Below are 14,298 nucleotides of genomic sequence, written 5' to 3' on the forward strand. Positions count from 1 at the left end.
AGAGGCGTAATCCAATGTACAGGCTAGGGTCATACACAGGCAGGCAGTCAAAACAAAGAAAGAAACAAAACAAACAAACAGGCAGGCAGGGACCAGAGGCAAGAGAGTAATCCAGGGAACAGGGCAAGATATCAAAAAACAAGAAACAAGAAAACCAGGGAAACGCTCAGAAATGCAGTGTAACACTTAACAAGACTTCGCGGTGAGTGACTGAATAAACATGGTATAAATAGACTGAGACTAACAGGATGATGTGACACAGGTGAATGCAATCAGTGAATGAGGTACAGGTGAATGTGATCAGTGATGATGAGTCCGAGCAGTGAGTTATGGGAAATGTAGTTTGTGAGTGATAATAGTCTTATGTGGAGTGCCCTCTGGTGGCTCTCAAGGGCACTCCAGCTGGTGACCGTTACAGTATTCCTCTCTCATAAATGACACTTCATGTCAAAAATATTATGTAGAAAACTGATACTCTTATATAGTTCATAGAGCAGGAGCTGGTGAGGAAAATTGATCATGTTCAAGGTAGTGTAGCTTATCATATTTATTAGCTCAAAAGGGTTTCTGTGGGAAAACTTTTAATCAAGTACTGGAGAATGCTGTATAAGGAAAGTATTGAAGTTAAGAAGAAAAATACATGTCAAATGCATTAATGCACACAGTATAATAGTACAAATTATATATTATACACTAAACACATTTAAAATGCATCAACAAATATAATTTTGGACAACACACAAATGTACATGTGCTTTAGTTTACTAGTCAATACATCAAAATAAGTGTACTTCTTTAAAGTATTACAAAATCATAACAATTTAAAATGCTTTCCTGTAGATCAAACAGTAGAGTGTTGGCGCTTGCAATGCCAAGGTCATGGGTTTGATTCCTAGGGAAAGCAAGAACTGATAAGAATGTAAATGTGTTCCTTGAAAAGCAATGTAAGTCGCTTTGGATTATCTGCCAAATGTAAATGTACCTATTACAAAGTGCATTTTTATTTATTTATTAACACGTACTCTCTATAAGCACACTTTAATTTTACACTGTAAAAAAAAGTTGCTGCCTCCAATTTTTAAGTACAATCAACTTGGATGTATAAGTCTTTTGAACTTACATAAAACTGACTTAAATTAGTTGATTCTTGTATAATTTATATTAAAAAAGTTTTAATTAAAAATTTGTTAACTTATTTTGATGAGTTAAAGCAATTAAAACATATGTTGTCAACTTATTTATCATATCCTTTTTTACAGTGTAGTAATATATTATCTGCAAGAATTTTTTTTTAAAGTTTCATTTTAAGATTTGAAGTACACTAACAGTACACATTTAATACAATTAAGTACAATTCTTTCCACAAGGGTATACAAGGGAATATTGTGTGATATTTATGAGAGAACTTCCTTTTAGCACCGGCAGTCCTAAAGGATGCAGCACTCACAGCTGTTTTTCGCACAGTCTTGTCACACACAGTTTTCTTTCTGTTTGCCAGTACGTCAATCTTCTCTCTGCACACACGCAACCACTTGTGCACGTGTTACACAGCTGATCCTCACGGGTTGGTTCTTCCACATGTGTGTGCCAACAACATATGCTTGTATTGGCATTAATGCATGTTTAATACGTGCTGTACTTTAGACTTCACATGAGCAGGATATGGTGCTAATATTAGATAAGGCTTTGAATAATGTCTCAACCTGTCAAAACGGGCCTTCCTTCCTCCATGATCTTTTATTCAGCTTCATCATTAAGAATTAGGAATAGGAATAGGATTAAAAAGCACTTTCGCCCATACAAAGATAAAGATGAAGAAAGTGAGTGCCAACTTGCCCACTGAAATAAAGGGTGAGTTGTGATTAATCTACTCAGCTCAACTCAGATTGGATGTATTCTTTAAAAAAGAAAGAAAAAAAGAAAGAAAAAAATGGGCGGCAAAGATGAACAACAAAGTAGCATAGAAAAAATTGGCCCATGTGTCATACACACATTATATATTTTTTAATCCAACATTAATTAAAATTCCATTTTACTTTACATTTTAAGCAACTGATACTATACTATTTATAATACTATAATATTTATATTTAAAATGCTTTTTTATGCTATTTCTCAGACATCCACCTTAAATACACTTCACATGCCTTCAACTTTTATCCACTGGTCTTGCTGTTGACCAGTGATTTACAAACTGTTTGATGTCATTTTTTTTTGAGTAATTCTTTATTTTTAATTTCTGTACTGTCAGTTATTTTCTCTGCTCGGAGAAAACGTCCCTGGCGTAAACGTTCTGACTGATGGTGGAGGACAGATTGCCTTTCATGGTTAAAGGAGTGGAATGGAAAATCAATTTTACTTTTAGATTGAAGTTTGGCTGAGAAGCTAAAAGACAAGTATGGGAGTCCGTACGATGGTGTAGGTCCTATTCATCAAGTCGGCCTGTCATGTACCTCTGACAGTCTTTATAGCAAGTAATTCAAATTACAATCAGATGAGCCTTCAAGACTTGTGTATGAAATCTGCCATGTTTACTGTGGGACTTCATGTCGCCACCCAGACGAATATTCTGAATGTGATCTTTTGGGTGCTTGCTCATTCAGAGGTAGGGACCGCCATGATTGATGAGTCTCAGCAACAATGATCTGCTTTCAAAGTCTTTGATCCAATGACACACGACACACTGATGCTGAACAGAATTTATGCACACAGGGAGACCGGAGTGTTGTAACACAGGGTCAGTTGTAACACTGTCAGTTTGACAAGTCAGAAAAGAGCAATGGTGATGCCATCAATATGTATGCCTCTTTTTGAGCTCAAAGGAGAAGTGGCATGTTACTGTGAGCAACATAGTACATTTTATGAATAAAAAAATATGTTCAGGAAGGAAAGTAAAAAAAGTTAAGATCATTTTTTTGTCTAGTAATCATTGAATTGTAGATACAGTTATTTGATTTGCATAATCTAAAGTATCTATTTCTCTATTTAATTTGATGCTTTGCATTTGTGGCGGGCGTACAAGGGCAAAAAGGGGTTTATCTTAAAGGACAAGTTCGGTATTTTACACTTAAAGCCCTGTTTACAGATCGTTTCTGATGAAATAGAACGGTTAAGATAAAAATTTGGACACATGCTGCTGTCCCGAGAATTTTAGGTTTCTTTCGCTTCTCCCCCCCACCTACAGAATGGCTGCATATGGGCACTGGAACAATCCTTCCAAAAAACGCATTAAACTTTCGTTTACAAAGACGTGAAACTCACCGAGTGGTCAGGGGCGTTCACTGATATGCTCACACAAAAATCGCTGCAAAAGATGCTTTCCAACAGGTCTTATCGTAGTTTTTGTCAAACACACACACACAAAAAAACTTGGACAAAAACGACGATAAAACCTGTTGGAAAGCATCTTTTGCAGCGATTTTTGTGTGAGCAAAATACCGAACTTGTCCTTTAATGAATTATGATAAATGAACAAGATGGTACCATTCACACTCCGACTACGCCACCCTGGGAATTTCACCCAAAGCATTAGAATGAGCCCCTACAAAAAGGCATACACAGGTTTGTATCAGCAATAAGAGTCAGAGGCATGGGTCATCATACAAAAATAAACTTGGACAATTCTTAAAAGACACTGTTAAAATGGTTATGGAGCACTTTGTTCCAATTCAACAGGCCACTAAGGGTTTAGGACAGTCAAGGCCAGGGACGAGAGCTTACCAACAGAGCTGAAAATCAGACCATGCCACCCGCAGATGAAGGATCACTGCACTTCACTTCACCACACACACACACACACACACACACACACACACACACACACACACACACACACACACACACACACACACACACACACACACACACACACACACACACACACACACACACACACACACACACACACACACACACACACACACACACACACACACACACACACACACACACGGTGAGGAAGATACCACCACCCAAATAAGCCAGTCCTCTGCCCCTGGTGCTCAGGCCCTGCCAACACACACACAAATATGTACATCAAATCAATCGTAAATGGGATTGAGTATAAATTCAATCAACTTAAAATAAATAAAAATAAATGTTGCAACTAATGAGTCAGTAAATAAACAGTTACTTAGAGCAAAGACATACAGTATGTCAACAAAATACAAACAAATATATTTCAAAAGATAAATCAATAAAGTTAAAGGTGCTCTAAGCGATGCCATGCGTTTTTTAGGCCAATTTTTTTTGTCACATACACCAAACATCTCCTCACTATCCGCTAGCTGCCTGTCCCCTAAACACACTGTAAAAAAACGCGATCTCTGTAGACAGCCCAGGCTCCACAAACGGCAAGAAAAACAAACTGGCCCAGCCTGGACCACGAAACATAACAAAAAGTGTTCCAGCCAATAACCGACAAGAATGATTTGGGGGTGGGGGTTGGGGGGTTATTGCGCGTGCTCATGAAGGGGGGTGTGGGGAGTGGAGGAGAGATAAGCATGAAATTCCAATCCGAAATTCAGGTGGCTCTGTTTTTGCTGGACAGGTGGGTAAATCCAGTTTGGTTTTTCTAAATGGTTCATGACTGTTTCAGGAAGCATGGACGGGAGGGGGAGGGGACGGGATGAGGGGGAGGGAGGGTCGAGCTAGCCTCCGTTTTGTTTGACAATACTTTGAACGTCAACAAGAAGTGACTTCACCCAACATTGCTTAGAGCACCTTTAACAAAACAATCTTAAACAAAATTACTTATCAAACAAACAAATCTAATGCAACTGGAAAGAGCAGGTAAAATAAAACTAAAGAAAACCACAAAGTTAAACATTTTAGAATGAATTAGAATGAAGAAAAAGCAATAGACCATTCAGACTTTAGATCTTTAGAATGATCCTAAAAGTAAAAAAGACCATTACAAATCAATATAACAGTCGAAAAACAAAAAGCATCGACACAATTAACTGAAAACCCAAATTAGCCGTGAATGAACGTGAAGCACCCCGACTGGAATGCAGTTATGGGCTTTCACGAACCTAAACAAAATGAGACTCTGCTAGATTCGTTCTCTCCTAACCTAATGCATGTAAAACGTAAAACTAATACATACCGATCGTTGAGAGAGTCAATGCTTTATCAAGAGACAGCGAAACCATAGCTTTATCTGGCGAGGACCAGAGCAGAGCAATCCGAGAGCAATCCAATTTCTGCATCAGGTTCTCACAACTGAGAAAGGGAATTGATTAGGCAACGTTCTTAAATACAGACCAGCGCTTCGAGAACGTGCGCCTCATACCACTAAGAATGATTAGCAAAAGATTAACAACAAATTCTCCCTACCTTCTCCAGTGTCCACATCCAGTTCGTGCAAACAGCGATAACACAGTAACAAGCTTGTACAGCGGAAGAAGGAAGCATGCTCTCCAAAACAAATCAGCTCTCGGCTCGGTTTCCAGGAAGCAGTGACGGAAGAGCGTAAACGACGCAGCAGTTCACAAAAAGTGACGCATAACAGGCAGCACATACGCTACTGTATTTATAGCCCAGGGGCGCAGATAATAGGCTAGAATGGCAAATAACAATGACGAAACCAAAATCGAGAAATCGTTTTTTTTGTGTGTGTCTGCACATTTTTTGAATTCATGCAAATTTGCCATTTCCATCCAGCGTTTTTTATGTGATATCCCAAAATTCACATAAAATAGGTGGATGGCAACATAGCTAGTGAGTGAACTGTTAAGTGACAGAAATGCAGTGCACAAACACACGCAGCAATTGTTTCTGTGCTAAATTAAAAACATTTTAATAAATACATTAAATTTTTTTATACTTTAAATTGCTAAACGGATTATTCTTTGTTCTTCAATAACATTCTTGCATAAATTTAGATTGTGTGGATCTTATGTCAGCAAATTAGCTCTCATTGTTAAATCTGTGCCTAACCTGTGTACAGGTTGTAAAAACAGAACTCTTTGTGTTTGATGTAGTAAATTAGCTCTATGAAATATTAATAATCAATAATAACTGGTTATAATTGATTATGAATATTTGGAACAGTTAATATAATTAACTTAATGTTGTAAATTAATATTACAAACAATTAACCTGTTTGTCCCGTGAACACTCTATTAATTCTAAGAAATGTACATTTCCGCAGCATGGGAAATGTCTTTCTTGCTTTACAGTACTACTAAGCGCAAGTAGTCAAGATCTATGATTAGAGACTCCCTATATGAGCTTGAGACACGGACAACTTTACGTGTGACATGAACAAGATTTTATTAACTAGACTAAACACTTAAACTACACTAACATACACATACATAGATGCATACAGTTTACCAAGTGAAAGAGAGCTGAAGCAGAATACAGGAAAGCAAGAAGTTATAACATTGTTTGAAATTCAGCAGATCAACAGCCCTGAGCAAACCATCAGTTTAGTTCTAACACACCCTTCTTTTAAAGGGGTAAGGATACTTAATGTATCAAATAATGAGACTAAGTTCGATACTTGCATGTCTCGCCCATTTGAATTAAACTGTCCTGATGCAATTTGTTGAGGCTCCAGTTGATCTTTGCTGATGTCTTGATGAGAGAGAACCAGTAGGAATCAGAGGATCTTTAGTGAGGAAAGACAAGGCCGCAGCCTGGCACAAGCTTTGGGGGTCCTTAGAAAACTTCTAGTTCAGCATCATCTTCACATCAGGATTCCAGAAAAAGACTAAGCGAGTAAGAGAGCTGATCTTGTGATCAGTGATTTTTAAAGTGTGAAGAGGTACACCCTCTGAAGGTGTGTGAGCCAATGAGAAGTTTTCCCTTTGGAGGGAAATTTTTTATGACCCATTGTGTTCTAGCAGGGCATTTGAATATGTAATTTCATTGGGTGTTTAAAAAAAGAATCTCCAAGATTCTTATAATACTAATGCGTCACAAAGTTACCAAAATGTAATGTAAATTAACAAATGGGGGATGAAGATTGGAGTTTATAGAGACAGAACATGCCACACATATGATTTTGGTAAACCATAGTATGCAAAGTCTGAAACATTAACCCAATAGAGTTTACAAGAATACATAGGCCAAACCACATAAAAGGAAAGTCATGAGATGGGAAAATTAGATACATACATTTCTCAAGTGGTTATATAGAATATATAGGATTAACAGGGTTTATTTCTCCTTCTCAGCAAGAATTAAGTGAGAGTCACAACTCTCTGGAAATTCCTTTTGGGGTCGTACAACTTCTTATCAGTCTTAATGTGTCCTGTAAGAGGACACCGAGTTTTGCCAGTGTGTTAGATTAATTTGTGATGTTAGTTTTGGGGGAAGTTTCATAGACCTTTGTTGGGAGTGTGAGTTTGCTGGATTATTCATTAAATATAATGAATAATTTGTGTGTGTCTGATTGGTCCAGATGCTACACATTAACTCACATTATCTGTGATTGTGTTGTAATCTTGAGAGATATAGCACAAACAACCACTGAGTTACAGATGCTCAAACAAAAGGTTTTACTTTCTTCTCTATAAGCAAAGGAACCACCCACATATGTCTCCTCTTCTGTAGTCCACATTAATCACACAGTTATTAGTGTCAGCTATAATTTTATCAGTTTGACTCCTGTGCATTTATGCAGACCTTCGTGTAGAGCATTAAGACTTATCTCTAGAGCATTTTCACATTCTTATACATGCATTTCAGTGCATTAGGAGAATGCATTTTGTCTGACAGTAATGTCTGTTGCTTCATTTATGGATCCTTTTAGCCCTGTGGACCTTTGGAGAATGTAAAACACACTTTAACAATGTTCGACAGTATATACATTACATTATATGATTCAAATATATATTTTTAAAGCTGTTAGTTTTTTTATAAATCAACCTCAGTGAAATAAAAGTTGAAGAAACTATCAACTATAGGATCAAAACAAAGGTAGGTCAGGATTTAGACTATGTGGTCATTTCTTTCGGTAGCATATACTGTACAGTAATATGAGTCCTCACAGACAGGCAGGCTTCCCAGTGCCTTTTAGCTCTTCAGTGAATAGTTTCCTTCTTAAACGGCTAGAAAAGGTGATCCATTGAGCTTTTGAGGTGAAAAGGGGGGTCTTTCCCTCCTCTAGACCAATCCATTCATGTTTTATTAATGTCATATGCTCATGGGTATAGAATCTTTTTAAAACAACTCACCAGGTCATCCTGTTCGTTGTCACAAATCAAATTAGCCCAGCGAGCGATTAATCTTCCCGTCGAAGCGACTCTGAAAAGGGCTTGACACCTTATTCATTTTCTTAATTAGATCTCTTATTAGGAGTCACAGTCGTCTGCGTTAATTACAGCTTTCTTTGACTCTTGCACTTTTGAGTCGGCTATGCAAACTATTTGTACAAAGTAAATGCAAAAATGTAAGGAGATTAGAAGCAATGAATTGGATTAATGTTTTAAAGCACATGGGGGAAGTGAGGCAGGTGTTAGGTGGGACATTAGTTATGGACATAGATGCTACTAAACAAATGTAAAACATACAGATAGATATACGGATGCTGGGCTGCGCATTCTCATCCTAGGGCGTCATATACTGACGCTTTTGATATTTCGTCTACATCGAACGCACATGGCACCCTTTAGCGTCAATATGAGACGCACAGAGCTTTGTTCGGTTATGTGTAGGTTTAGGTCTGGGGTAGGGTTAGAGTTAAGCCGCCTTTCCACTGCGCACGACATTCGCATTCGATTGTCGCATTTCGCCCCCTGGTGTCAGTCGCACGGAACTTTGAAATTGGTCGTGATGCAACCGTTACCCTCAGCTATTCACAATGGTAAAATGAATGATTTTAATGAATGTAATGCATGCATGAATATATCCACACAAAACAAATGACCCTCAATACATCTTATATATTAAAAACAGTCGATTTTATAGAGCTAATCAAAATAAATATTGATTTAATATGATACAAATATTTTTTTCAGCCATAATTATTAATAACCGTCATTTTGCAGGAATAGCGTTTACATTAAAGTATTAAAATATTGGTAATTCTAGCTTCGCACTCATAGTTTTGATTAGAATACATCACATCCGGTCGATCGGTCGCATATGGTCTAGCCGCAGAAGTTCAGATATTTCAACGCATCCGAAGCTCAAATCGGATCCGAAATTTCCGCATACGCATATGATCGGAACTCCCCGCAGCTCCCGTACGTCTCTCCATAGGAAATGAATGACGGCTGTCGTTTGTCGTTTGCAGTGGAAAGGCGGCTTTAGACCGCTAGGAGGCGCCTTCTGGCCCATATCTATCTGCGTCTCATATTGACGCTAAAGGGTGCCATGTGCGTTCGATGTAGACGAAATGTCAAAAGCGTCAGTATATGACGCCTTGGGATGAGAACGGGCTGGATAAACATACTGTAATTAAGACCTATCACACGAGCAAGAGTGATGTTGATAATTGAAAAAGAACATGATTGTGAGTATGATATTGCTAACAATTTGAATAGTTAAAGGTACAGGCAAACATTTTTATAAACACTTTTTGTTATACTGGTTGAAACATCCTGATAGCAATCAATATTAGAAGCGCTCTAAATATTAAAACGTATCTTCTGTGGAGGTCTCGGGACCAAAATAAGTTTGTCCAATCATTGCATTTGGTCGGAAAGCAATGATACGATGTCCTACCTGTCTGTCAACATATATATTTTCATTGTTTACTTTCATTATTATTGTAATGTAATGTGCTTTGAGAAATGAGGTAATTTAATGACGTTTCTCATCTTGTGACTCTTTGCAGACTCTGCTGTGTGCGTTCATGTGAAGGAGGCGTGGTTTTGGAGACGCTCTGAAGGGAGGATGTGATCTCATCCTTTCAAAGCTAGCTTGCTATTTCTAGCCTCTCCGAAATTGCCTACCCTACAAGTAACTTATATTTTAGACACAAAATGGCCAGTGTACTTTGCCTATATTTGCTCACCCGCCGGAAAAAACTTTTGAACGAAGCCACAGCAGTGCTTCGGTGTTGTTAGAAAATGTGTTCTCGGATCACTTGGAATTGTTTGAATGAATGATCCAATGATTTAAGGCCTGTTCACACCAAGTACGATAATGATAATGATAAAAATGAAAGTTTTAAAAATCATTTTAAATTTAAAAAGAAAACTGTAGCAGTGTCCACACCACAACTATAACGATAACGGCACAGAGGAACAATATAGTTGGAATCACTGGAATCACAAATTTTTTTCAAGCTGATGATAGAAACACTGAGAGCCAATCAGAATACATCCTGCTTTAAAAAGCTTGAGCAGTGCACGCTTATAATAAACAGAATGATGTTGTTCATTGGTTGGATGCTAATACAGTTATTGTTATAGTTATCTTTATAGTTTCCGTTCTTGCTGTTAACCGGATTTTACTCATAAAGACTTTTCGCCACCTACAGGCATAACAAGGTAACCTGCAGAAGGTTACCAATGAAAAATCCTCACCACAGAGTCTGTCTGAAATGCACAGACAGACAAGCAGAGTGATATGAACATTAAAAATCTCAGTGCTGTTATCAAAACAAACCACTGACCCTGATTTATTTCTCCAGAGCTTGAGAGTGTCCTTCAAACCAGTTCATTGTGAATCTGAAACTAAATTTAGGAAATATGCTGTTCTACTTACTTATGATTAAAGGAACATCCTTGATCCAGCAATGACCCCAGAGGAATGAACTCTTCCCTGGCTTTTCACACTCACAAATGACAACACACAAAAGAGAAAACACTCATGAAACATGATGAATGGATTTTTATGAATGAATGTTTTACATTATATTTATTAGTTTAAAGTTGCAGCACATTTGCAAATGAATGAAATTAAACATGAATAAAAGCATTACAGCTTACCACCGGAACCCAGCATTTAAATGGGTCAGTCAGCACGGTTTGAGGAGAAAGCTTCTCTTCATAGAATGGGAATCAATTGCCTTTGCCTAGAGCATGATCACTTTCTACCGCTGAATTGAATAGCTAAAAAAATAATAAAAAAATAAATAAAAAATGGGTGGAAAAGGGACCAGTAAAAAAAAAAAGTAAAGAGTTGTGCTTGAAGCCTGGACTTTCTGTACTTGCTGTAGTGAAGTCTTTGGCCTGCTGTCAAGAGTGAATCTGATCACACAGCAGGAGTGCAATGTTAACCTGGATTTTATTGATCTTAAGGTCTGACATAGTGGGATTGTATAGTGGCGTAGAGCAGGGTTTTGGACATGTTCATCGCTTTCAGACAGTCTGGCTATACAGACATTTGTTGATTCATATTCAGCATATATTCTGTATTAAAAATGACAGGCTCTAAGGAAATTGAAGAGTTTGGCTCCTTTGTTTGCTGGGCACATTCTATAAATATTTGCATGCACGACACTACAATTGTCCACTGGGACCGTCCACCTGGAAGAGGCTATTTTCATTTTTTATTTATGAAAGCAGTACAGTTATATTTATATGTATATACAGTAACACTTTGTTATTGTAGCATTTTTACATTTCTTTTTTTTTGTTTTTTTTGCAGGCTATTCTCAAACGTAACATTTAGCTCCTAGGTGTTGATTAAATATTCCATATTAAATCTTGATTTGGAAAAAAAAGGAGTACAAAAATCAATGTTCAGAAACATAAACAACTGTATGAATAATTATATAAAGAAACAAGCTGAGTTTTTGTGTGTGTATTAAACCAGCCAAGTGCCAGATAAATACCATATTTTCCAAGAAAAACATCAAGAAGATCCGATGAGGATTGTAGGGAGTGAATGAGAATTAATGTTGGATGAACAAAGACATGTTATGAAGTAACATGAAAAGAATATTATAATGAAATCCATAACTGCTCTCCCATCGGTGAGGCTTGTCTTTTGATCAAAATACTTCAATAAGACCGGCAAAAACCTATTTAACTTGTCAATACAATATGCAACCTATTAAAAAAAAAAAAAAATGTAAACACACGAAGAAGACGAAGACAATGATGAAGGTTAACAGGCTTTATTGTTCTAACAGGTAAACCCAACGATAATCCAAGTCAAGTCAAGTCACCTTTATTTACATAGCGCATTTTACAATACAGATTGTTTCAAAGCAGCTTTACAGTGATAACAGGAAAATAATGCAACAAAGTTTGTTTTGGCTGTACAGCATATCTAGAAGAAATAGTGTCATTGTCCACCATAGATTCACATACAATGGTGTCAATGCAGGCAGATCAATACTATTGTTGAATATTCAGTATCCCCAACTAAGCAAGCCATAGGCAACAGTGGCAAGAAACCATCAAATCAGGTGACAAAAAAAAAAAAAAAAAAACTTTGGGAGAAACCAGACTCATTCAGGTGGCCAGTTCTCCTCAGCCAATACAGGTCAGAAGTCAGATTGGATCGGAACATGCTAAATATTTATCCAGTTCCATTTTATTTGAAGATTGGATTCATCACGCTGGTATGGAGATAGGTTTGTTGAGGATCTGTGTCACTGGCTGTCGTGTCGATGAGGCCTTCACAGGGGAGAGTCTAGTTGACACAATCTCCGCTGGCACGTCAGGGCTGCGTTGTGGTCATGTCTAGGTGCAGGTCCGCCTTGTTGTACTCCATACTGAACTTGTGATTGGTATGACACCTCTTCATTTACTGCTACAAAACTGATAACGGTCAGATAATTATTATTTATACCATGCCAGTGCAATTCCACTAATGCCAACATCATTTTCAAGTCTATTCAAAAGAATGTTTCAGTCGATAGTATCAAATGCCACACTAGGATCCAGTAACACTAATAGAGAGAAACAACCACTATTGGATGATAAGAGCAAATAATTTATAAATCTAATATGAGCAGTCTCAGTACTATGATATGGTCTAAATCCTGACTGGAAATCCTTGCAGATACCATTTCCCCCCCTAAAAAAGAACATAGTTGTGAGGATACTACCTTTTCTAGTATTTTTGACAGAAAGGGTAGATTCGAGGTTGGCCTCTTGACATTCCCTAGGATGAAGTTGCGTTTTTTTAATAAGAGGTTTAATAATAGCCAATTTAAAAGTTTTAGGTACATATCCTAATGAGAAAGATGAATTATTGATATTAAGAAGAGGATCTATGACCTCTGGAAGCATCTCTTTCAGTAGCTTATTCGGTATAGGGTCTAACATACATGTTGTTGATTTAGATGATTTGACTTTAGACAATTCTTCCTCACCTACAGCAATGAATGAATGGAATTTTTCCTTCAGGGACACTACAATGCACTGTCTGATGCGATACTGTAGTAGACGGTTGCATGGTTATAATTTTCTTTCTAATATTATCAATCTTGGAAGTAAAGAAGCTCATAAAGTAATTTCTCCTGTGCTGTTGGGAAACGTCAGAATTTGAAGGTTTTTTTTTTTTTTTTTTGCCACTGTATCGTCAAATAAATACCTATGCTTATGTCTGTTTTCTTCCAAGAGAGTAAAAAAATAAGCAGATCTAGCAGTTTTAAGGCTTTAAAACTGCTAGATCTGGTTCGAAAAATCTCTAGTTTGGTTTTCTTCAAATTGCGCTCCAGTTTTCAGGCTGCTCTCTTGTACCACGGCATTGGACTATTTTCCTTAATCTTCTTTAAGTGCAAAGGAGCAACTGTGTCTAATGTGCTGGAAAAGAGAGAGTCAATAGTTTCTGTTGCGACATCGAGTTCTTCTAAGCTATCTGTGATGCTGAGGATTATTTATAAAGCAATCTTTAGAGGTAGAAGTGATAGTTCTACCACTTGTGATCCTGGAGTGAAATGAAGGTCCAGACTGTAAAATCTTATAAATGTGTGTGGGGAGGCCCAGCCTGCCATATCACTGGGCTTTAGAAGATGCCTTACTCCTAGTAGAATGTGTCCTAATTAGCAGAGGTGAAGGTGAACCACGTACCTTGTAAGCAGTAGATATTGCCTCAACAATCCATTTACTGATTGTCTGCATTGAGGCTGGAGATACATTCCTAGGTGACCTGAAACAAACTAATTGCTGGTCCAACTTCCTTCATCAAGAGGACCTATACACATAGCCCTCTAGAGCCCTGACAGGACACAATAAATGCAGCGCTCTTCTGGTCCACTGACACATGAGGTGGAGGATGGAAGGCCTGCAGGACTATTGACCGAGCCATGTTAGTTGGCACCTTAGGCACATAGCCTAGTCTAGGGTGGCTTGACTTTCACCCTACCGGGAGCAAACTCCAGACAGGAAGGAGAGATAGAAAGGGCCTGCAAGTCCCCCAGTCACTTAAGGGGCGTAATTG

At 37.7% G+C, this 14,298-nt stretch overlaps 1 long non-coding RNA gene across 1 annotated transcript; it reads left to right on the forward strand.

Annotated features, from left to right (window-relative positions):
- Positions 1-6,828: 6,828 nt before the first annotated feature.
- On the forward strand, positions 6,829-7,422 carry LOC309488140. The gene is made up of 3 exons (XR_014202039.1): positions 6,829-7,096; positions 7,147-7,263; positions 7,315-7,422. It is a non-coding gene; the product is annotated as an uncharacterized lncRNA (long non-coding RNA).
- The last annotated feature ends 6,876 nt before the right edge of the window (positions 7,423-14,298 follow it).

This window comes from Leuciscus leuciscus, assembly GCF_965113295.1.
Source record: "Leuciscus leuciscus genome assembly, chromosome: 23".
NCBI classification, from domain to species: domain Eukaryota; kingdom Metazoa; phylum Chordata; class Actinopteri; order Cypriniformes; family Leuciscidae; genus Leuciscus; species Leuciscus leuciscus.